Source organism: Lithobates pipiens, unplaced genomic scaffold (genome assembly GCF_037356315.1).
Source record: "Lithobates pipiens isolate NorthernLeopardFrog02 unplaced genomic scaffold, aLitPip1_a1.2 Scaffold_19, whole genome shotgun sequence".
NCBI classification, from domain to species: Eukaryota; Metazoa; Chordata; class Amphibia; order Anura; family Ranidae; genus Lithobates; species Lithobates pipiens.
The window spans coordinates 5634883-5659363 of NW_027507764.1; positions in this window are offsets into that span (position 1 = coordinate 5634883).

Below are 24481 nucleotides of genomic sequence, written 5' to 3' on the forward strand. Positions count from 1 at the left end.
ACAGCCATCGGCTCCCGCTGCTGTCAATCAAATACAATGGGAGGGGGCGGGGGCCGAGTCCACCATTCGTGTCTACGGACGCAAATGCTGGACTCGGGAGCGCGCCCCTAAGGTAACCCCCTCGGGAGAGAGCATCTCCTAGGGCAGTGTTTCTCAACAAGGGTTCCGTGGAACCCTAGGGTTCCTCCAGAGGTTGTAGGGGTTCCTTCAGCATTAGGCAATTTCTGCCTCTCAGATAAGTTCCCACTGACACCATTGACCTTTTTAGCTCTCTGTAAGGAGGTGATTCTTCCCAATGACCACAAGTGTGAGGACCATTCTTCCCAATGACCACAAGTGTAAGGACCATTCTTCCCACTGACCATCACACTAATGTATCATGAGTTGTAGATTTCTTTCTTCTTTTGGCAGGGGTCAGGGCCGTCTTTAATATTGATTGGACCCTGGGCAAAAATGTTCTTGGGGCCCCTGCATGCAATTTCAGTCTCCATCTGCTCTGAGACATAAAATAAATAGTAGCTAGACTTAAAATCAGTTTACTGTATCAGATCAGGCAGCAATTGTGATTGGTTGCCAGCGGTTACAGCATATCATTACTGCTTACTGACTGGTTGCTAGAGGTTACAGTACACATTACGGCTCACTGATTAGTTGCTAGAGGTTACAGCACATGATTTCTGCTTGTTAATTGGTTGCTAGAAATTAGTGTACAGTAATACTGCTCATTGATTGGTTGCTAGAGGATACAGCAAATGATTTCTGCTTGTTAATTGGTTGCTAGAAATTACTGTACAGTAATACTGCTCACTGATTGGTTGCTAGAAGTTACAGCACATCATCTCACTGCAGGGGAGCATGATATACATATGAATGCTGCCTTTATTTACATATCAATGCCGCCAGCCGCAGCTATTTCCTTATGAATTCCGCCGCTATTTACATATGAATGCCGGTTATTTACATGTACACACGGGGTCAACACAACAATAGGGCAGAGCTGGGCAGCATTAGTACCAGAACTTGACACTGAGATATCGGGACACAGCACGGGACTAAAACTTCAAGGGACAAGGGAATTTAAGCTGGGATAGTTGGCAAGTATGAGGCACAACAATGACAGGGCCCAGGGCAACTGCCCCTTTTGCCCTGCCTTAAAGACGGCCCTGGCAGGGGTTCCTGAGACGAGAGAACTATTTCAAGGGTTGAGAAAGGCTGTCCTAGGGGGTTATCCTTTGTGGGGAGGAGCTACGAGAGCCGCCGGGGGGACCCCAGAAGAGGATGTTCGGGGGGCCACTCTGGGCAAAAGGAGCTGCACAGTGGAGGTAAGTATGATATGTTTTTTATTTTTAAAAAAACGATCCTTTACAATCATTTTAAGTGACTTAGCTGTTTTCAGACATAATCAGCAGACAAGGTTATTTCATTTCTAAAAGACGAGGTCGGTGTTAAAACAGTATTATGTAGTGAAGGTTTGAACTGTTACCATGTACAACGTATATTATTGCCTTCAGAGTCACCGAAAACTGAACCCAAGAAAACAAAACCAATTATTCCGTTCCTGTGTGGAAGAATTCAGCTCTAAACCAACCGCCTCAAATTCAATGACTATTATGCGGCTCGTAAACAATATTACACAAAAACATACATTTTTTTAACCATTTACTCTACTAAATCTTTCTCCAATGGTTTAAAGTGATCCCGTGCCCAAGCAGGTAAAAGGTTTAGAGCAGAACCTCATCCAAAAGTAAAAGATAGAAGCTAATAACCTATTACAAGATTACAAAAAAAGTAAAAAAAAAACGAAATATATATATACACAGTACATAAAAAATACATGATAAACACAGATGATAACAAACAAAATATCTTGACATCCAAAAACAATACGCGTTTCGTGGATCCCTTTCCACTTCATCAGGAGTTTGATGCAAGAAGGTAAAAAGTCAGCTCAGAGAGTAAACCCAGCATCTAGGAAGGGGGTTAGGGGTGTCGGACAACCGTCTATCCCGGGGATGTGGCGGAAAAAAACCATCCATGCCAAGGGGAGAAGCCAGAGGGTAGGCCATGTTTTCCAGGTGCAGTCCATAGAATATATAATGAAGGCACATCTAGCCCTTGCCCTTTTATTTTTTCACTCTTTATGCATACAGTGGTGTGAAAAAGTGTTTGCCCCCTTCCTCATTTCCTGTTCCTTTGCATGTTTGTCACACTTAAGTGTTTCGGAACATCAAAACAATTTAAACAATAGTCAAGGACAACACAAGTAAACACAAAATGCAATTTGTAAATGAAGGTGTTTATTATTAAAGGTGAAAAAAAATCCAAACCATCATGGCCATGTGTGAAAAAGTGATTGCCCCCCTTGTTAAAACATACTATAACTGTGGTTGTCCACACCTGAGTTCAATTTCTCTAGCCACACCCAGGCCTGATTATTGCCACACCTGTTCACAATCAAGGCATCACTTAAATAGGAGCTGCTTGACACAGTAAGGTCCACCAGAAGATCCTTAAAAGCTACACATCATGCCGAGACCCAAAGAAATTCAGGAACAATTGAGAAAGAAAGTAATTGAGATCTATCAGTCTGGAAAGGGTTATAAAGCCATTTCCAAAGCTTTGGGAATCCAGCGAACCACAGTGAGAGCCATTATCCATGAATGGCGAAGACATGGAACAGTGGTGAACCTTCCCAGGAGTGGCCGGCCGCCCAAAATGACCCCAAGAGCGCAGCGACGACTCATCCAAGAGGTCACAAAAGATCCCACAACAACGTCCAAGGAACTGCAGGCCTCACTTGCCTCAGTTAAGGTCAGCGTTCATGCCTCCACCATCAGGAAAAGACTGGACAAAAATGGCCTGCATGGCAGAGTTCCAAGGAGAAAACCACTGCTGAGCAAAAAGAACATCAAAGCTCGTCTCAATTTCTCCACAACACATCTTGATGATCCCCAAGACTTTTGGGACAACATTCTGTGGACCGATGAGACAAAAGTGGAACTCTTTGGAAGGTGTGTGTCCAAGTATATCTGGCGTAGAAGGAACACTGCATTTCATAAAAAGAACATTATACCAACAGTAAAATATGGTGGTGGTAGTGTGATGGTCTGGGGCTGTTTTGCTGCTTCAGGACCTGGAAGACTTGCCGTGATAAAAGGAACTATGAATTCTGCTGTCTACCAAGAGATCCTGAAGGAGAATGTCCGACCATCTGTTCGTGTACTCAAGCTGAAACCAACTTGGGTTCTGCAGCAGGACAATGATCCTAAACACACCAGCAAGTCCACCACCGAATGGCTGAAGAAAAACAAAATGAAGGTATTAGGTTTAGGGGGCAATCACTTTTTCACACAGGGCCATGATGGTTTGGATTTTTTTTCACCTTTAATAATAAACACCTTCATTTACAAATTGCATTTTGTGTTTACTTGTGTTGTCCTTGACTATTGTTTAAATTGGTTTGATGTTCCGAAACACTTAAGTGTGACAAACATGCAAAGGAACAGGAAATTAGGAAGGGGGCAAACACTTTTTCACACCACTGTATCTTCACTACTGGGACCACCGTCCATTCCATGGAACAACACGTACTGTATTAGTGTGGGCTAGATGTGCCTTCATTATATACAGTGCCTTGCAAAATGATTCGGCCCCCTTGCGTTAATACTTTGTAGAGCCACCTTTTGCTGCGATTACAGCTGCAAGTCGCTTGGGGTATGTCTCTATCAGTTTTGCACATCGAGAGACTGAAATTCTTGCCCATTCTTCCTTGCAAAACAGCTGGAGCTCAGTGAGGTTGGATGGAGAGCGTTTGTGAACAGCAGTTTTCAGCTCTTTCCACAGATTCTCGATTGGATTCAGGTCTGGACTTTGACTTGGCCATTCTAACACCTGGATACGTTTATTTGTGAACCATTCCTTTGTAGATTTTGCTGTATGTTTGGGATCATTGTCTTGTTGGAAGATAAATCTCCGTCCCAGTTTCAGGTCTTTTGCAGACTCCAACAGGTTTTCATCCAGAATGGTCCTGTATTTGGCTGCATCCATCTTCCCCGCAATTTTAACCATCTTCCCTGTCCCTGCTGAAGAAAAGCAGGCCCACACCATGATGCTGCCACCACCATGTGTGACAGTGGGGATGGTGTGTTGAGGGTGATGAGCTGTGTTGCTTTTACGCCAAACATATCGTTTTGCATTGTGGGCAAAAAGTTGGATTTTGGTTTCATCTGACCAGAGCACCTTCTTCCACATGTTTGGTGTGTCTCCCAGGTGGCTTGTGGCAAACTTTAGACGAGACTTTTTATGGATATCTTTGAGAAATGTCTTTCTTCTTGCCACTCTTCCATAAAGGGCAGATTTGTGCAGTGTACGACTGATTGTTGTCCTATGGACAGACTCTCCCACCTCAGCTGTAGTTCTCTGCAGTTCATCCAGAGTGATCATGGGCCTCTTGGCTGCATCTCTGATCAGTCTTCTCCTTGTCTGAGCTGAAAGTTTAGAGGGACGGCCAGGTCTTGGTAGATTTGCAGTGGTCTGATACTCCTTCCATTTCAAAATGATCACTTGCACAGTGATCCTTGGGATGTTTAAAGCTTGGGAAATCCTTTTGTATCCAAATCCGGCTTTAAACTTCTCCACAACAGTATTACGGACCTGCCTGGTGTGTTCCTTGGTCTTCATGATGCTCTCTGCGCTTTCAACAGAACCCTGAGACTATCACAGAGCAGGTGCATTTATACAGAGACTTGATTACACACAGGTGGATTCTATTTATCACCATCAGTCATTTAGGACAACATTGGATCATTCAGAGATCCTCGCTGAACTTCTGGAGTGAGTTTGCGGCACTGAAAGTAAAGGGGCCGAATAATTTTGCACGCACCACTTTTCAGTTTTTTTATTTGCTAAAAAAGTTTAAAATATCCAATAGATTTCGTTCCACTTCACAATATATCTTTATGTTTGAAGCCTGAAATGTGGCAAAAGGTTGAAAAGTTCAAGGGGGCCGAATACTTTCGAAAGGCACTGTATCCTATGGACTGAGCCTTGAAAACCTGGCTTGCCCTCTGGCTGCTCCCCTTGGCTTGGATGGCCGAGGCGACACACGCTGATCCACAAAGACACCAGATCTCGGACATCTATTTGATGTTATTCTCTGAGGATCAACTTATTCATAACAAGGCCTGTCAACAATGGCATAAGGATCTAGATATCTCCCTCTCAACAGAAGGACGGGAACGTATATTCTCCCACATACACAAAGACACGGTTAATGTATCTGCACAAGAAAATGGTTTTAAACTCTTGTCACGCTGGTATAGAACCCCCTTACGACTTCATAAGATCTCACCCGCCATCCCACCTACACAGGGGCGGACTGACCATTCGGGGCACTCAGGCACTGCCCGAGGGCCCCATGCCACTAAGGGGCCCCATTAGGGTTGCCACCTGTTCGGGATTCACCCGGACAGTTCGGGTTTTGAATCATGTGTTCGGGTTTCAGTCCACCTGAAACCCGGACACAATATTCAGACAGGAATGTGGCTTAGAACAGGGCCCCATAGGAGGGTGAGGGGGGCACTATGCATGTCACATTACTATTCTCTTTGGAGTGCCCAAAGGTGTCCCAGGCCTGTTACAATCCTATAGATCACGGGGTCTCCAAACATTCTAAAGAAAGAGCCAGTTTACTGTCCTTCAGACTTTAGGGTGGCCGGGCACTGCCCAGTGGGAGTAAACAATGCCCAATCTTTGGTATTAGGGGGAGAAACAGTTGGTGTCCATGGGAGCAAATGTGCCCAATTTTTGTTGCCGTTAGAAGAAATGAGGCCCAATCGTTGATGTCAGTGGAAAGAATACTGCCCATTGTTGGTGTCAATGGTAGGAATAATGACTCAAGGGCCCGATAAAGGCAAGCAAAGGGCCGCAGTTTGGAGACCACTGTTATAGTGTATAAAATATATATTTTTGCTAAAGTGTTCGGGTTTGGCTTGAAGAAAAAGTGGCAACCCTAGGGGGCCCCATCAGGGTTGCCAGCCTCAATAAAACCAGGGACAGTATGTAAAAATCTGTGTTTTAAAAAAAAATCCCAAGATTATAGTTGCCCCGCCTCTCCAGTACCTTTTCATTGTGTGTATGAGTATTCTGTGTGTGTGTACTGTGTGTGTATATTGTGTGTCTGTGTGTGTATACTGTATGTGTGTGTATATTGTGTGTGTATACTGTATGTGTTTGTGTGTGTATACTGTGTGTGTATATTGTGTGTGTTGTGTGTGTTGTGTATGTATATTGTGTGTGTATATTGTGTGTGTGTGTGTGTGTATACTGTGTGTGTATATTGTATGTCTGTGTTTGTATACTGTATGTGTGTGTACTGTGTGGCCCAATAATCTATTGCCTGGGTGCCCCATAATCTCCTATTGCCTGGGGCCCCCTCATAATCTCCTATTGCCTGGGGCCCCCTCATAATCTCCTATTGCCTGGGGCCCCCTCATAATCTCCTATTGCCCGGGGGCCCCATAATCTCCTATTCCCCAGGGATCCCCTGAGTTTCCAGTCCACCCCTGCACCTACATGTTGGAGATAGATGCAACAACGATATATAGGCTCCCTCCCACACATTTTGGTGGATGTGCCCGTCACTTCAATTCTACTGGAAGGAATTCCATCATATCATTGCACAAATAACAACATATACCTCAGATTTTTCTCCAGCCCAATTTCTGCTGCACCACATCTCTCTTTCACAATCAGCTTACCACTGGTCACTGGCCATGTACCTGGTCAATTCAGCCAAAATGTGTATCCCTGTAATACGGCACTCTAAAACCAAATCCCCCCCTTCCAGCTCAAACGACTGGTTCTGACATATAGGGAAAGTAGCCAACGTGGAGGAACTTAGTTCACAAAGACCTGGGCTTGCTGGTTTCATTTTGTGGAAACAACAGAATATGTACAAGCCATGAAGACCCCCCACCCCTCCCTTTTACCCTTCAACCAGTCATGTCTTTGTCCCTTTTTGTTCACTCTACTTCTCACCCCCCCCCCCCCCCCCCACCACACACACATACCCCCCATTCCTCTCTTACCCCTTTCCCTTTTGCCATACTTTTCTTCCTTCTTCTCTTCTCACAGACGAATTTATGATATGACACTTCTGTACACTACTTTTGCCAAGCTAGGCTACAGGCATGTACTGGCCATTGGGACTACCGGGAGTTTCCCGGTGGGCCGATGGCTCAGTGGGCCACTCTGATGTAAGGGGGCTGCTGATTGGACACTCTGATGTAAGGGGGCTGGTAATGGGACACACTGATGTAAGGGGGCTGCTGATTGGACACTCTGATGTAAGGGGGCTGCTGATTGGACACTCTGATGTAAGGGGGCTGGTAATGGGACACTCTGATGTAAGTGGGCTGGTAATGGGACACTCTGATGTAAGGGGGCTGGTAATGGGACACTCTGATGTATGGGGGCTGGTAATGGGACACTCTGATGTAAGGGGGTTGATAATGGGACACTCTGATGTAAGGGGGTGCTGATGGGACACTCTGATGTAAGGGGGTGCTGATGGGACACTCTGATGTAAGGGGGTGCTGATGGGACACTCTGATGTAAGGGGGTGCTGATGGGACACTCTGATGTAAGGGGGCTGGTGATGGGACACTCTGATGTAAGGGGGCTGGTAATGGGACACTCTGATGTAAGGGGGTGCTGATGGGACACTCTGATGTAAGGGGGCTGCTGATGGGACACTCTGATGTAAGGGGGTGCTGACTCTGATGTAAGGGGGTGGTGATGGGACACTCTGATGTAAGGGGGTGCTGACTCTGATGTAAGGGGGTGGTGATGGGACACTCTGATGAAAGGGGGTGCTGATAGGACACTGATGTAAGGGGGTGCTGATGGGACACTCTGATGTAAGGAGGCTGGTGATAGGACACTTTGATGTAAGGGGGGTGGTGATGGGACACTCAAAATGTAAGTGGGCTGATCTGGGTGAAGTCCAGGGCCAAATTTCTGTCCCAGTCCAGCCCTGCTAGGCTACCTAAGGATAGCCATGGCTATACAATGCATAGTCCAGATATAGCTTTTATCCCCACTGTTGACTCCTATAACACCTCATACATTTTCGCTAGAAATTTCGGAGACCTGTAGCTATAACAGTAGCGAGGCGCCCACTGACCAGCTAGATAAGTACTCAAGCAGATCACCCTGAAGAAGGACGCAGGCTCATCCGAGGTGCAGGATCTAAGCACTAACCGGTGTTCACCAGAGCTCTTGAGGTATCATGCATCAGGTGGCCTGGGGCCCCCTTGTTTCACGGGCCTCAGGTGGATCGTTGGGCTTCCTGAACTTCTATGGGGATAACGTATGTAGCACTAACCCCCGAAGGAGCTGCTGGTTAGATTTGGGCTTACCGATACCTCCTGTTTTCCTCGTTGTACGTCTAGGGGTGTCCCATTGTAGATGGCCCAGTAACTTAGAGACTGACAACAGATCCACCTGAATGGATTTTCTCTCCCCTTTTCTTTCTGCCTTTACACATGTACATATGTATCTATGTTTATTATTGTAGATCAAATCTCTGAATAAGAGCTGCAAAAAATGATGGATCCCTGAAGAAGGAGAGAATCTCCGTAACGCGTAGGATATATCATGTGCAGAATACTAGCATGATTGAATATGTATAGATGATGCTGTTGTAATTGGGGCATACTTGTACATTGAAAGAATTTATTCCATTTGATGTTGGAACATTTTATATTTCTGTATTTTTTCGTGCATTTGTTCTTTTTTTGTTGATTTTTGGTATAATAAAATGATTGTATAACTTTTTTAAACGTTTTTTGCAAGTCTCACAGTTTATGCCTAAAAAGTCCTGCCATTTTGAGGGGTTTTCTTGTTGGTAGATTTTCTATAACATTGGGACGTTGGCTATATCAAATTAAAATACCTATAGTACCTCCAAAACTTTTTGATTTGCAAAAACGTAGACAATGAAACAGTCTCTTGAATTGGGATCAGAGGGTTGGAAAGGAAATTCAGGTACTCTTAGGCCGCGTACACACGGGCGGACTGTCTGACGGACTTGGTCCACTGAAACGTGTTTCAGCGGACAATCCGCTCGTGTGTGGGCTTCAGCGGACTTTTTCAGCGGACAGTCTGGCGGACTAAGTCTTTCGGAATTTCCGTAATATTGTCCGTCCAACTTTGGTTTCAGCGGACAATCCGCTCGTGAGTAGGCTAGTTGGACGGACTAAGTATGGCGCATGCTCAGAAAGGATTTACACGGCCGAAGGTTGCATTGCAGTGTATTGGACGTCGTATTTCTAGTCCCGTCGTACGTGCCGTTCACGTCATCGTCATCGCGCAAGCTTTCAGCGGACTGTCTGTTCGTCGTGTGTGGTCAAGTCTGTTCATTCAAAAGTAGGACGGATTGTCTGTCGGATTGTCTGACGGACTAAGTTGGACGGATAGTCCGCCCGTGTGTACGCGGCCTTAGTGTCAAAGTCAAATTTGTTGAAGAACTTGCTTAGTTTGACTGCATCCAGAGAATAGCCACTCGCAACTGGAGGATCACTCAGGTTGGACAGTCCCTCTCTCACAAGGTCTAGCAGCCAACAAGGTGCAAGTCTCTGCCACAGACGTTGTTGTAGAACCCGTAGGAAAACTAAGCTTGAAACACTTGTAGGATACCTGGATCTTTCAAGCAGCTTGGCGATATCCACAAGACTGGATTCTCTCGGTTACTTCAGCCCTTCCAGGCTTTTAAGAAGCCAACCCGAACGTGGTCTTCTTCTGAAGAGTCCTCCCCCTGGAATGCTTGAAGTACACTGGGGTCTCTCCCGAACCGGAGACGGCACCCAACCACCTCAGAATCCTTCCTTCAGTTTCCTTGCCTCGGGCTAGCCAGCCCCGAGACATCAAAGTCAGGTGGATCCGCACCCCAGGCCATAGCCTTCCTGGGGGGCTGGTCAGGAGGACCAGGACCATGAAGTCAGTACATCATTCTGGACCGCAATCACGTGACGTCCGCATCTTAACTACCCTCTGCCAAGACGCCACTCCCACTGGGCGGACTCTGAGAGAGAGTAACTTAAAGGGGTTGTAAAGTAAAAATTTTTATTTTTTTAAAATAACAAACATGTCATACTTACCTCCACTGTGCAGCTCGTTTTGCACAGAGTGGCCCCGAACCTGCTCTTCTGGGGTCCCTCGGCGGCTGTCTCTGCTTCCTCCCGCAGGTGCTTCTCACGTTAATGCGAGCTCCCTCGCATGGTGAGAAGCACTGCGGGCGCGCTCCCGTGATACAGCCGGCGGCTATAGCCGCTCGCTGTATCACAAGGCCCCGCCCCCCCCGGCGCGCTGCGTCATTGGATGTGATTGACAGCAGCGCGAGCCAATGGCTGCGCTGCTTTCAATCCATCCACTCCAGCCAATCAGCGGCCAGGCTGAGCGGCGAAGAGGACGGCGGGGGCGAGCGCGGGATTTTCGAGGGGTCAGGTAAGTAAAACGGGGGCACTGGGGGCACCAGCAGTGTGAGATGTTTTTTCACCTTAATGCATAGAATGCATTAAGGTGAAAAAACATTTACCTTTACAACCCCTTTAAGCACCTAACCAGACCATAGTTCCATGCCTGCCAGCAGAGACTGTGCCCCCCCTGTGGCCAGGCTGAACATCTCGCAGTCCAGTCAGACTGATGCTGAAGTCTAATTTAGACAATTGTACCCAAACCAAACTGCAGTTCAGGCATAACTTTAACTTTGGAAAAACGCAGAGCGCGCGCGCTCGTCAGGAGCCGCCGCTACACGTAAGTAAAGCATAGGCCTATTGGAGAGAACTTCAGGTGAGAAGGGGTTAATGTGCGCAGTGACCAGGAGGATGAGGAGTAGCAGTCTAGGACATGCATCCATGGGCTGAACATCAGCGTGACACCTTGAGAGCCTCCATGTAACAGTGGAGCCCAGTTGCGCGTGTTGTCCGTGTGGAAATAAGCGGGACCTCCCCTTACAAGGGTCCCAACACAAATTTAGGAGTTTGGAAAAAAATAAAAAATCATAACTTGCTTGGCTTCCAGAATGATTGGTTCCCACGAGTAGGTGATACGATGTACTTTTTTCATATCTAAGAAATTTGTAAGGATCTCCTTTCTAGTCTTTTACAAAGGATGTCATGTCCCATAAAGGAAAACATCTCTTCTATGACAGCAGTAGCGCCTTGTGTTCGTACAAAACCGCGATGGCCGCTCCTCGTATAGAACACGGAGACAAGAGCAATTATTTGTCTGCAGAAAAATCCAGACTCCTGGCACCATGGCTGTGATGTTGACAATGTTTGGAAATGTCCACATCTTCAAAGATAAATTCATTTTTTTTTTTTTTTTTAAGGAGATTAGACGTCTTATCTTCTTCAAAGCTTTGTCGATGTACAAGAAAGAAATCTTGGAGATGGAAGACCGTGGGGGTCCGGGGAAATCAATAAGTTGAATTTTAAGAACTATCATTTTCGGCCGCTGAGTGGCATATCAAAATACGACCACCCCGGCTTATCCGAGGAAGCGAACGATTTTTCCTCGCTGGAGACAAATAAACACGGTGTTGGTCTGCAGGCTGCGGAGGGGCGGCTGAATTCCGCCAGATTAAGTCATTTCTATGTTTTGTAGATTGATTGTATTTATTTTCTTACCGGCCCTGGGCTATGCCGGATGAGCGGGGGCTTCAGGGATAAAAGACAGAACTTCATATCATAACGTATCCAAAAACCCAAACACACATTTCTACCGCGGTGCGTTGTGGTAACACGCACATTACCGCAATGCATGGTCATGCACAATGTGTGAGTTCATGTCGTGGTGCCATTTATTACACCCCTCCGGGTTGAATGACTGCCGGCATCACCTGGAGGTCACGGCTCCTGGTTAATGCTGCAGAGGGCGGCACCATATCACAGAGACAAACCACTCCGCCCAGGAGGAATGAGTAAATTCATCCTGAATGGCTCTCCAACACACTAAGGCAAGGCAGCTCCTATATAACTACATTGAAACACGCCACAACGCATGATAACCCACTACTTATTGTTATAGAGAACTTCATTGACACAGTGGTGCAACATCTGGTGTTTATAGACATCTTAATGCACTGACAGACAGGGCAAGGGCTTGCGGAGTGCTGGGGTATGCTGAACTCCCCTATATTTCAGTTATACCCCCCCAAGACCAGTAATGTCCCTACCTATCAGAGGTGGAGGGGCCAGGGGGCAGCACGCAGCCTTGGTGATGTCCCGTATGTGTCGCACCTCATCATTTGTTTCCATGGGACAGGGGTGCAGACCAGGGTGCATGGCATAATTTGTTTCCATGAGTCAGGGGTGCAGACCAGGGTGCACGCCATCATTTGTTTCCATGGGACAGGGGTGAAGACCAGGGTGCATCGCATAATTTGTTTCCATGGGACAGAAGTGCAGACCAGGGTGCATGGCATCATTTGTTTCCATGGGACAGGCGTGCAGACCAGGGTGCATGGCATTATTCGTTTCTTTTGGGACAGGGGTGCAGACCAGGGAGCATGGGATCATTTGTTTCCATGGGACAGGGGTGCAGACTGGGGTGCATGGCATCATTTGCTTCTATGGAACAGGGGTGCAGACCAGGGTGCATGGCATAATTTGTTTCCATGGGGCAGGGGTGCAGACCAGGGTGCACGCCATCATTTGTTTCCATGGGACAGGGGTGCAGACCAGGGTGCATGGCATAATTTGTTTCCATGGGACAGGGGTGCAGACCAGGGTGCATGGCATCATTTGTTTCCATGGGACAGAAGTGCAGACCAGGGTGCATGGCATCATTTGTTTCCATGGGACAGGGGTGCAGACCAGGGTGCATGGCATCATTTGTTTCCATGGGACAGGGGTGCAGACCAGGGTGCATGGCATCATTTGTTTCCATGGGACAGAAGTGCAGACCAGGGTGCATGGCATCATTTGTTTCTTTTGGGACAGGGGTGCAGACCAGGGTGCATGGCATCATTTGTTTCCATGGGACAGGGGTGCAGACCAGGGTGCATGGCATCATTTGTTTCCATGGGACAGAAGTGCAGACCAGGGTGCATGGGATCATTTGTTTCCATGGGACAGGGGTGCAGACCGGGGTGCACGCCATCATTTGTTTCCATGGGACAGGGGTGCAGACCAGGGTGCATGGCACAATTTGTTTCCATGGGACAGAAGTGCAGACCAGGGTGCATGGCATCATTTGTTTCTATGGGACAGGGGTGCAGACCGGGGTGCATGGCATCACACATAAAAAACGAAAAATTCCTTTAACTATAGTGCCTGGGGGGTCCCCTTAGTCTGTCTGTAAAGTGGCACATCTGTAGCATGTATAGAACCTGCTGCAGCAAAACTAACGTTTCTAAAGTCAAATCACATTTAAATTGACTCACAGTTACAATTGCCGGCATCGGCTATTAAAAAAAAAAAAAGTAGACGGCCCCCAAAATTCATAGCAGAATTCAGAGCAAACAACTTGGCAGGTCAGGAAAAGGGGGGACAATCGAGCAATCCCCCCCTTCCTGAACCATACCAGGCCCTCCCCCACCCCAAAGCACCTTGTCCCCATGTTGATGGGGACAAGGGTCTTTTAGACACAACCCACAACGTGGCCCCCCCTACTTGGACACCGGGGCCCTAGGTCATATATATAGAACCCCCCCCCCCCCCGTGCTCATCTCCATAACATAGGGGGATGTGTGCTGTAGTCCACATTGCTGGGAACAATGTAACAATGAACATGGCGCATGAAATGATCAGCTCACCGGATTTCCAAAAAGGATCAACAAGTATGTTTACAATATTAAACCGATCCTATGTAATGTGCTTCATAAATTGTTGTCGCTGTATAAAAGGCCTGTAATAAATAATATTAATAATGATAATGTAATAAAACATTTTGTATATTGATAGGGGAATAAATAAGATTTGGGGGGTTCCATGTACTGCGCACAGTAGTGATGTCTGTGATGTTCGCATTTGTTGGATCTCTCTGAGTCTAGCCGGTTTCTCTGTATTTCCTCTGGCGGACGTGTTTTATCCCTCCTATCATTGCATTGTCTTGTTATTGTTTTTCCCTCTCTCTGTTCTTCATGGCTTGCGGCGATGATGGCCGCTGGAGATGGCCGGACGGGTTTGGTATGTGACAGTCCGATAGCCATGAAGTAAAAAAAAAAATAAAATTTCAGCAAAGCGATAAAAGCCTTGCGAAGCATCATATCTCGCGAACATGACAAGTGTCGCCTCTGGGGGTTACTTACCCCTTCATCATCACTTTTGGCTGGAAGCGGGTAAGTGGCGTTTTGTGTCACAGAGCGGCGATACCGAGGGGAGTTCAGCTCATGTCAGCGGCAAACAAACGCCGGTATCAGTGCAGGAGTAATCCCCCATGACGTGTCAATCAGCGCCCGCCTTTCTTTTCCCATTTCTGTGTTTAGCGCGTCATGCAAAAATGATGAATTTTCTATATTTAGCGCATTCTCGGGATCTGAGTTATTTATTATTCCTGCATAGTGATATACGGGTTCATTTTTCCCCGCTGGACAAAAATATAATAAATCCTGATAAGAAAAATCAGAGGGATATTGAAGTGTCAGCGACCCCTTGCGCACCCCCCCAAAAAAATAACATTGCTACAATACATTTGTATCACATTGTTTCTTTTTTCTTTTTTCTTTGGATTTATATAAAATTATCTATTGATCCTGCCAGTGACTTTCTCGCTGGCTAAGATGGCTCAGAGCAGGGGTGTCAGACTCATTTTCAATGTGGGCTACATCATCGGTTTGGTTGCCCTCAAGGGGCCAGGGGTACATAGTTAATCAGATTGAAAAACGACACAAGTCCATCTAGTTCAACCAGGGTGCGCTACATACAGAGTGCAGAGTTTAGGCGTGTGCTATGTACAGAATGCAGGGTCCAGGAGTTCATTACATACAAAATGCAGAGTTCCGGATTATACTATGTGCAGAGTGCAGAGTTAAGTATTACACTACATACAGAGTGCGGGGTTCAGGAGTGTGTTACATACAGAGTGCGGGGTTCAGGAGTGTGTTACATACAGAGGGCACAGTTCAGTATTATGCTATGTACAGAGTGTAGAGTTCAGGATTGTGCATTGTACAGAGTGCAGTTCCAGAAATGCCCTATGTACAGAGTACAGAGTTCAGGGTTGGGCTACGTACAGAGTGCAGGGTTCAGAAGTATATTACAATCAGAGTGCAGGGTTCAGGGGTGCCGTATGTACAGAGTGAATAAATCAGGGTTGCTCTGAGTACAGAGTGCAGGGTTCAGGAGTGTACCACAATCAGAGTGCAGAGTTCAGGGGTGCGCTATGTACAGAGTGCAGGGTTTAGGGTTGCTCCATTTACAGAGTGCAGGGTTCAGGAGTGCATTACATACAGAGTACAGAGATCAGGGGTGCGCTATGTACAGAGTGCAGGGTTTAAAGTTGCTCTATGTACAGAGTTTAGGGTTCAGGAGTGCATTACATACAGAGTGCAGAGTTCAGGGGTGCGCTATGTACAAAGTGCAGGGTTTAGGGTTGCTCTATGTACAGAGTGCAGGGTTTAGGGTTGGGAGTGCATTACATACAGAGTACAGCGTTCAGGGGTGCGCTATGTACATACTTCAGGGTTTAGGGTTGTGCTACGTACAGAGTGTAGGGTTCAGGAGTGCATTACATACAGAGTACAGAGTTCAGGCATGCGCTTTGTACAGAGTGCAGGGGTTAGGAGTGTGCTACACGCAAAGTACAGGGTTCAGGAGTGAGGTAGATACAGAATGTAGAGTTCAGGGGTGTGCTGTGTACAGAGTGCAGGGTTTAGGGGTGTCCTATGCACAGTATACAACCTCAACCCCTTCCCCCCCAAAGCTTCCTTGCATCTTTCTCTCCAAGGTTCTACAATCTGAAGATCAACCTAATATTTAGCAAAATAAAATTAGGAATTGTTAGATAACAAATATAATATATCTGATGTATCTTTGCTGCCCTGGTGGCAACATGGGCAACTGCATGTAGCCAACAAGACTATTTTTTATGCTTTCTCTCATTTTAGCCAACACCATCTTGTGTCCGGAGGCCATACTATTCTTCCAGGTCCCACACCAGAAGGACCACACCTTTCCTCCAGCCAGTGACATGGGTCTGTTCCTAGCTTTCCCAACACTGGACTACAGAGACATTTCCAGGTTATCGGTGGAGAATGCTAGTTGTTTTCCACCAATTTTCTAGGATTAAAGGATTAAGCACCCCACACATAAGCAGTATACATTCTAATTTCACCCCCATAAGGTTTACTCTAGACTGGACCACTTCTTTGTATCCCGCCCCCTTTTGAAGTCTACGGTTTCCTCATAAATGAATCCCATAACCTGGTCTGATCACTCCTTTCTCCACCTAGACATTGCCCTATCCTCCGCCACCCCCCCCCCCCCCCCAGAACACGCCATTGACCTCCCTGCTTCATATTCCGGAGACTGGAGACCACCTATCCAGCAGCCAGTCTGAGTTCTTCCAGTTCAATGAGAAGACGGTGGGAAGCACATAAAGCCTTTTTCCGGGATCAATGTATTTCTACGGGCTCCTCCATGAAAAAAGATGCAGCGCCCCAACGCTCTTCTATTCTGTCCAAACTCCATAAAGAGAAGCTCTTGGTGTCTTCCCCCTCGATGGTTAGGCTCCGAGCCGTCATTTTTCTACGAAACCAGCTCAGATCCCTAGATATGAAGAGAATCGATAAATCTCTTCTGTGATCCAAACAAAAATTCTACAAGTATTCTAACAAACCTCACAGAATGCTGGTAAATGAATTGAAACCATCCATCCCCCGCAAGTGGGGGGGGGGGGGGGTCGGTGGGCACAGTAGCTGCATTTGGTGGTTACAGGTGGCTGCATTTGATGGGCAAGTGGCTGCGTTTGATAGGCACATTGGATGTGTTTGATAGGCACAATGGATGTGTTTGGGCACAAGTGGCTGCATTTGATGGGCACAGGTGGTTGCGTTTGATGGGCACAATGGAATGCGTTTGATGGGCACAAGTGGCTGTGTTTGATGGGCACAATGGCTGCATTTGATGGGCACATGTGGCTGCGTTTGATGGGCACAGGTGGCTGCATTTGATGGGCACAGGTGGCTGCATTTGATTGGCACAGGTGGCTGCATATAATGGTCACAAGTGGCTGCGTTTGATAGACACATTGGATGTGTTTGATAGGCACAATGGATGTGTTTGGGCACAAGTGGCTGCATTTGATGGGCACAGGTGGCTGCGTTTGATGGGCACAATGAAATGCGTTTGATGAGCACAATGGCTGCGTTTGATGGGCACAATGGGTGCATTTGATGGGCACATGTGGCTGCGTTTGGGCACAGGTGGCTGCATTTGATGGGCACAGGTGGCTGCATATGATGGGCACAAGTGGCTGCGTTTGGACACAAGTGGCCGTGTTTGATGGGCACAAGTGGCTGCGTTTGATAGGCACAATGGCTGCATTTGATGGGCACAGGTGGTTGTATATGATGGGCACAAGTGGCTACGTTTGATAGGTTAAATGGATGCGTTTTTTCACAAGTGGCTGCATTTGATGGGCACAGGTGGCTGCGTTTGATGAGCACAATGGAATGCGTTTGATGGGCACAATAGAATGTGTTTGATGGGCATAATGGCTGCATTTGATAGGCACATTGGATGTGTTTGATAGGCACAATGGATGTGTTTGGGCACAAGTGGCTGCATTTGATGGGCACAGGTGGCTGCGTTTGATGGGCACAATGGAATGCGTTTAATGGGCACAATGGCTGCATTTGATGGGCACAAGTGGCTGTGTTTGATGGGCACAATGACTGCATTTGATGGACACATGTGGCTGCGTTTGATGGGCACAGGTGGCTGCATTGGATGGGCACAGGTGGCTGCATATGATGGGCACAAGTGGCTGCGTTTGGGCACAAGTGGCCGTGTTTGATGGGCACAAGTGGCTGCGTTTGATCGGCACAATGGCTGCATTTGATGGGCACAGGTGGTTGTATATGATGGGCACAAGTGGCTGCATTTGATAGGTTAAATGGATGTGTTTGTGCACAAGTGGCTGCATTTGATGGGCACAGGTGGCTGCGTTTGATGAGCACAATGGAATGCATTTGATGGGCACAATAGAATGTGTTTGATGGGCACAAGTGGCTGCATTTTATGGGCACAGGTGGCTGCATTTGATGGGAACAATGGAATGGGTGTGATGGGCACAATGGCTGCGTTTGACGGGCACAAGTGGCTGTGTTTGATGGGCACAATGGCTGCATTTGATGGGCACAGGTGGCTGCATTTGATGGACACAGGTGGCTGCATATGATGGGCACAAGTGGCTGCGTTTGGGCACAAGGGGCCATGTTTTATGGGCACAAGTGGCTGCATTTGATAGGCACAATGGCTGCATTTGATGGGCACAGGTGGTTGTATATGATGGGCACAAGTGGCTGGGTTTGATAGGTTAAATGGATGCGTTTGTGCACAAGTGGCTGCATTTGATGGGCACAGGTGGCTGCGTTTGAGCACAATGGAATGCATTTAATGGGCACAATAGAATGCATTTGATGGGCATAATTGCTGCGTTTGATAGGCACATTGGATGTGTTTGATAGGCACAATGGATGTGTTTGGGCACAAGTGGCTGCATTTGATGGCCACAGGTCAGGGCTGGACTGGGAAAGAAATTTGGCCCTGGACTTCATCCAGACCGGCCCACTTACATTTTGAGTGTCCCATCAGCACCCCTTACATCAGAGTGTCTCATCAGCGCCCCTTACATCAGAGTGTCTCATCAGCGCCCCTTACATCAGAGTGTCTCATCAGCGCCCCTTACATCAGAGTGTCTCATCAGCGCCCCTTACATCAGAGTGTCTCATCAGCGCCCCTTACATCACAGTGTCCCCTGAGCAGCCTCCTTACATCAGAGTGTCCCATCAGCAGCCCCCTTACATCAGAGTGTCCCATCAGCAGCCCCTTTACATCAGAGTGTCCCATCAGCAGCCCCCTTACATCAGAGTGTCCCATCAGCGCCCCCTTACATCTGAGTGTCCCATCAGCGCCCCCTTACATCAGAGTGTCCCATCAGTGCCCCCTTACATCAGAGTGTCCCATCAGCGCCCCCTTACATCAGAGTGTCCCATCAGCGCCCCCTTACATCAGAGTGTCCCATCAGCGCCCCCTTACATCAGAGTGTCCCATCAGCGCCCCCTTACATCAGAGTGTCCCATCAGCGCCCCCTTACATCAGAGTGTCCCATCAGTGCCCTCTTACATCAGAGTGTCCCATCAGCGCACCCTTACATCAGAGTGTCCCATCAGCGCACCCTTAGATCAGAGTGTCCCATCAGCGCCCCCTTAGATCAGAGTGTCCCATCAGCGCCCCCTTACATCAGAGTGTCCCATCAGTGCCCTCTTACATCAGAGTGTCCCATCAGCGCACCCTTAGATCAGAGTGTCCCATCAGCGCCCCCTTACATCAGAGTGTCCCATCAGCGCCCCCTTACATCAGAGTGTCCCATCAGTGTCCTCTTACATCAGAGTGTCCCATCAGCGCACCCTTACATCAGAGTGTCCCATCAGCGCACCCTTACATCAGAGTGTCTCATTAGCAGACCCCTTACATCAGAGTGTCTCATTAGCAGCCCCCTTACATCAGAGTGTCCCATTACCAGCCCCCTTGCATCAGAGTGGCCCACTGAGCCATCGGCCCACCGGGAAACTCCCTGTAGTCCCAATGGCCAGTACATGCCTGGCACAGGTGGCTGCGTTTGATGAGCACAATGGAATGCGTTTGATGGGCACAATAGAATGCATTTGATGGGCATAATTGCTGCGTTTGATAGGCACATTGGATGTGTTTGATAGGCACAATGGATGTGTTTGGGCACAAGTGGCTGCATTTGATGGGCACAGGTGGCTGCGTTTGATGGGCACAATGGCTGCATTTGATGGGCACATGTGGCTGCATTTGATGGGCACATGTGGCTGCGTTTGATGGGCACAGGTGGCTGCATTTGATGGGCACAGGTGGCTGCATATGATGGGCATAAATGGCTGCATTTGGGCACAAGTGGCCGTGTTTGATGGGCACAAGTGGCTGTGTTTGATAGGCACAATGGCTGCATTTGATGGGCACAGGTGGTTGTAAATGATGGGCACAAGTGACTGCGTTTGATAGGTTAAATGGATGCGTTTGTGCACAAGTGGCTGCATTTGATGGGTGCAGGTGGCTGCGTTTGATGAGCACAATGGAATGCGTTTTAATGGGCACAATAGAATGCGTTTGATGGGCACAAGTGGCTGCGTTTGATGGGCACAGGTGGCTGCAATTGGTGGGGGAGGGGTTTCAGTATTTTTCAGTTTGTTTGCGCCCCCCCAAAAATAAAAATTGAGCGCCAGCCGCCACTGCTTTGCATGGAGGAAACTATCCAAAGTATGTATGCACACACTTGGCTGTGTATCTTCACCCAACATAAGACGATGACATGGATTGCGGAGGGGTGGAGGAGGATTGCGGAGGGGTGGAGGAGGATTGCGGAGGGGTGGAGGGGGATTGCGGTCTCTGCAGAGCTGACCTCGTGCCTCGTTTCTCCTGTATGTCCAGATGAACATCCCCTTCTCTGGTATCTCCTGTCTCTATGATAGGTTTGGAGCACAGTTGTGGTCAACCACAGACATTGTATCCCTATTAAAGACTAAACCGAGCATCTTATGCAGACTTTTAAATCTGAAGTGTTTTTGAGAAAGAAAATGTTGTAATGGATTTCCAAGTCTTGTGGTTTCGGGTTTGTTGGAATAGAGTTGCTAAAAGTGAGACTTTCCCTATCTAACTTTAATTCTGCAGATACATGTGACATGTGTCAGATTATTGTTAGAGTTCATCTGATGGGTTCATATGGGTCATAGACAAGTGGCTGGAAAGGCAAGAGCTGCAGATATATATATATATATATATATATATATATATATATATATATATATATATTTATTTAATACTTCATTTAACCACTTGCTTACTGGGCACTTAAACCCCCCCCCCCCCCCCTCCTGCCCAGACCAATTTTATGCTTTCAGCGCTGTCGCACTTTGAATGACAATTGCGCGGTCGTGCTACACTGTACCCAAATGACATTTTTATAATTTTTTTCCCACAAATAGAGCTTTCTTTTGGTGGTATTTAATTACAGCTCGGAGTTTTATTTTTTGCTAAACAAACAAAAAAGATGCAAAATAAAAAAAAATAAAAAATCATGTTTAATAGTTTGTTATAAAATTTTGCAAACAGGTCATTTTTCTCCTTCATTGAAATGCACTGATGAGGCGGCACTGGTGGGCACTGATAGGCACAGTTAAGGCGGCACTAATAGGCACAGATAAGGTGGCACCGATGGGCACAGATAAGGCAGTACTGATGGGCAAAGATGGGCACAGATAAGATGGCACGGATGGGTGGCACTGATGAGTGACACAGTTGGGTGGCATGGATGGGCACTGATGGGTATCACTGATAGATGGGACTGATGGGCACTGATAGGTGGCACTGATAGGTGACACTGCTGGGCACTGATGGGCGGCACTGCTGGCCACTGATGGGCACTGGTAGATGACACTGATGGGCACAGATATGGGGGGCGCGCAGGCCGCTCGTGCACGGGAAAACGTCAATAGACGTCGTCTCAGCAAAGCAGGTCCGCGCTGTAGCCGTCATTTGGCTATAGCGCGGATCTCTAGAGGTTAAATAAGTTCTGGTTTAAGCTTTGTGTAGCACCCTCCTAGTGTAGAGTAGGCTACTAGCTGAATTTTGTTAGCTCCACTGTAACCAGAGGAGCGAGGGGTTGATTAATCAGGGTTGCCCCATGTTTTACAGGCTGCTTCTACCTGACCTATAGAGAATTCTAGAACCATAGTGGAAGAAAGAACAGGGCACACAGCCTGAACACATATGTGACTCCAGCCAATCCCCGAGGAGGCATGCCCAGTAGGTGGTGAAAGAGCCCATAATAGTCTGAGGCCTGCGGCAGGGCATGACTAACGTATTCCAGATATCATTCTTTCCCAAATCTTTTTCCCACTTCCCTTGATACTCTTTTCCCTTTACTTTACCGTTCTATTACCTTTTACCTTAAATAAATAGGCGACACAAGAGTATATTTGGAGTGAAAACCGGCCATAGCAGCCTTTTATTAACCAATATCTTTTAACCAATATAAAATTAACCTCATTCACATATGTACAATATTTTCCCAACAGTAGTTTTCTCCCCGTCGATTGGTCTTTGACGGCACCCGACTTTTACCATTTTCACCTAAACACTTTTACCAGTACACTGCGGGACCAACTTTTACCATACCAGGCCTTCGGCCGTTTATCAGCCCGGAGACAACCCCATTTCCCGCAGTGCAACCATTCCCGTATGCCAGCCTACCCTTCAGCTGGGATACACCAAAAGGGGGGGCACATACCACCCATGGGCCCCCCCCCCCCCCCCACCATTCCATCACATCAGTTCACTTGCCACCATCTGTAATGACATAACAATAAAAACACCCGTAACAGTCAATCCCCTCGTGCATCCCAAATTGCAGTTGTCGTTACATATATATCTTTTATTTATTTATTTATTTATTTCTTTTTTACTTAAATCATCAACCTACAACAAGTGAGGACGCACGTATGACCAGAATCTCCACGACTCTGACCTCCCAATCCTCTTTACCGCCGCCTCATCCAGCCCGCACCTGGCAGCTAGTGATGGACGAACTTCCGACGGGACGTTTCGCGAACGCGAAACGCGAACGGACACAAACGTTCGCGAAAACGACCGTTCGCCGCGGGCTCCATTGACTTCAATGGGAGGCGAATTTCGCAAACCTTTAGGTCGAATTTGCGGCCACGGGGTAATTATTAGGGGGTAGCACGTAGTCCCACCACCTGGACAATAGCATAATACATGTATGAGGTGAATTTGGGATCGATAACTACAAGCATTTTTTTTTTATTTGGGAAATTGTTCTGACAATTCAGGACTATGGAGCTAATGAAGGCAATGGAGGAGAGGGAAGGTCAGGGACCAGGGTAGGCAAACAAGAGGGTGCAGGAGATACAGAGCACTGACAGCAGCACCGTAATACAGAGCACTGACATCAGCACCGTGACATACAGCGCTGACAGCAGCTCCGTGACATACAGCGCTGACAGCAGCTCCGTGACATACAGCGCTGACAGCAGCTCCGTGACATACAGCGCTGACAGCAGCTCCGTGACATACAGCGCTGACAGCAGCTCCGTGACATACAGCGCTGACAGCAGCACCGTGACATACAGCGCTGACAGCAGCTCCGTGACATACAGCGCTGACAGCAGCTCCGTGACATACAGCGCTGACAGCAGCTCCGTGACATACAGCACTGACAGCAGCTCCGTGACATACAGCGCTGACAGCAGCTCCGTGACATACAGCGCTGACAGCAGCACCGTGACATACAGCGCTGACAGCAGCTCCGTGACATACAGCGCTGACAGCAGCTCCGTGACATACAGCGCTGACAGCAGCTCCGTGACATACAGCGCTGACAGCAGCTCCGTGACATACAGCGCTGACAGCAGCTCCGTGACATACAGCGCTGACAGCAGCTCCGTGACATACAGCGCTGACAGCAGCTCCGTGACATACAGCGCTGACAGCAGCTCCGTGACATACAGCGCTGACAGCAGCACCGTAAGCAGCCCCAGGAGGAAGTCAGCACAGCACAGGGATGGTGTGATCCCCTCATAATAAGAACCCCCAGGAGGAAGTCAGCACAGCACAGGGATGGTGGGAGCCCCTCATAATAAGAACACCCAGGAGGAAGTCAGCACAGCACAGGGATGGTGGGAGCCCCTCATAATAAGAACACCCAGGAGGAAGTCAGCACAGCACAGGGATGGTGGGAACCCCTCATAATAAGCAGCCCCAGTAGAAATATGACACCGCTCAACCTCTTCAAAGAGGAGGGTAGGGGCATATAGTACGGTGTGCTTTTTTGGGTCAGGGAAGTGAGCCAAATGAATTAAGAAGGTCTGTGTGCTTGATTCCAAAAATTGTTTATAGACATATACATGGTCTACTGATCACATGTGTTGAATTCCTCCGAGATCCATGCCTCATTCATTTTTAGAAATGTGAGGTAGTTAACACTGTGGTGAGCTAGGCGAGTACGCTTATCGGTCACAATCCCCCCTGCTGCGCTGAACGTCCTTTCGGACAGGACACTGGATGAGGGGCAAGCCAACAGTTCGATTGCAAATTGGGCAAGCTCTGGCCAGAGGTCAAGCCTGCCCACCCAGTAGTCTAGGGGTTCATCACTCCTCAGAGCGTCCACATCGGCCGTTAACCCAATGTAGTCGGACACCTGACGGTCT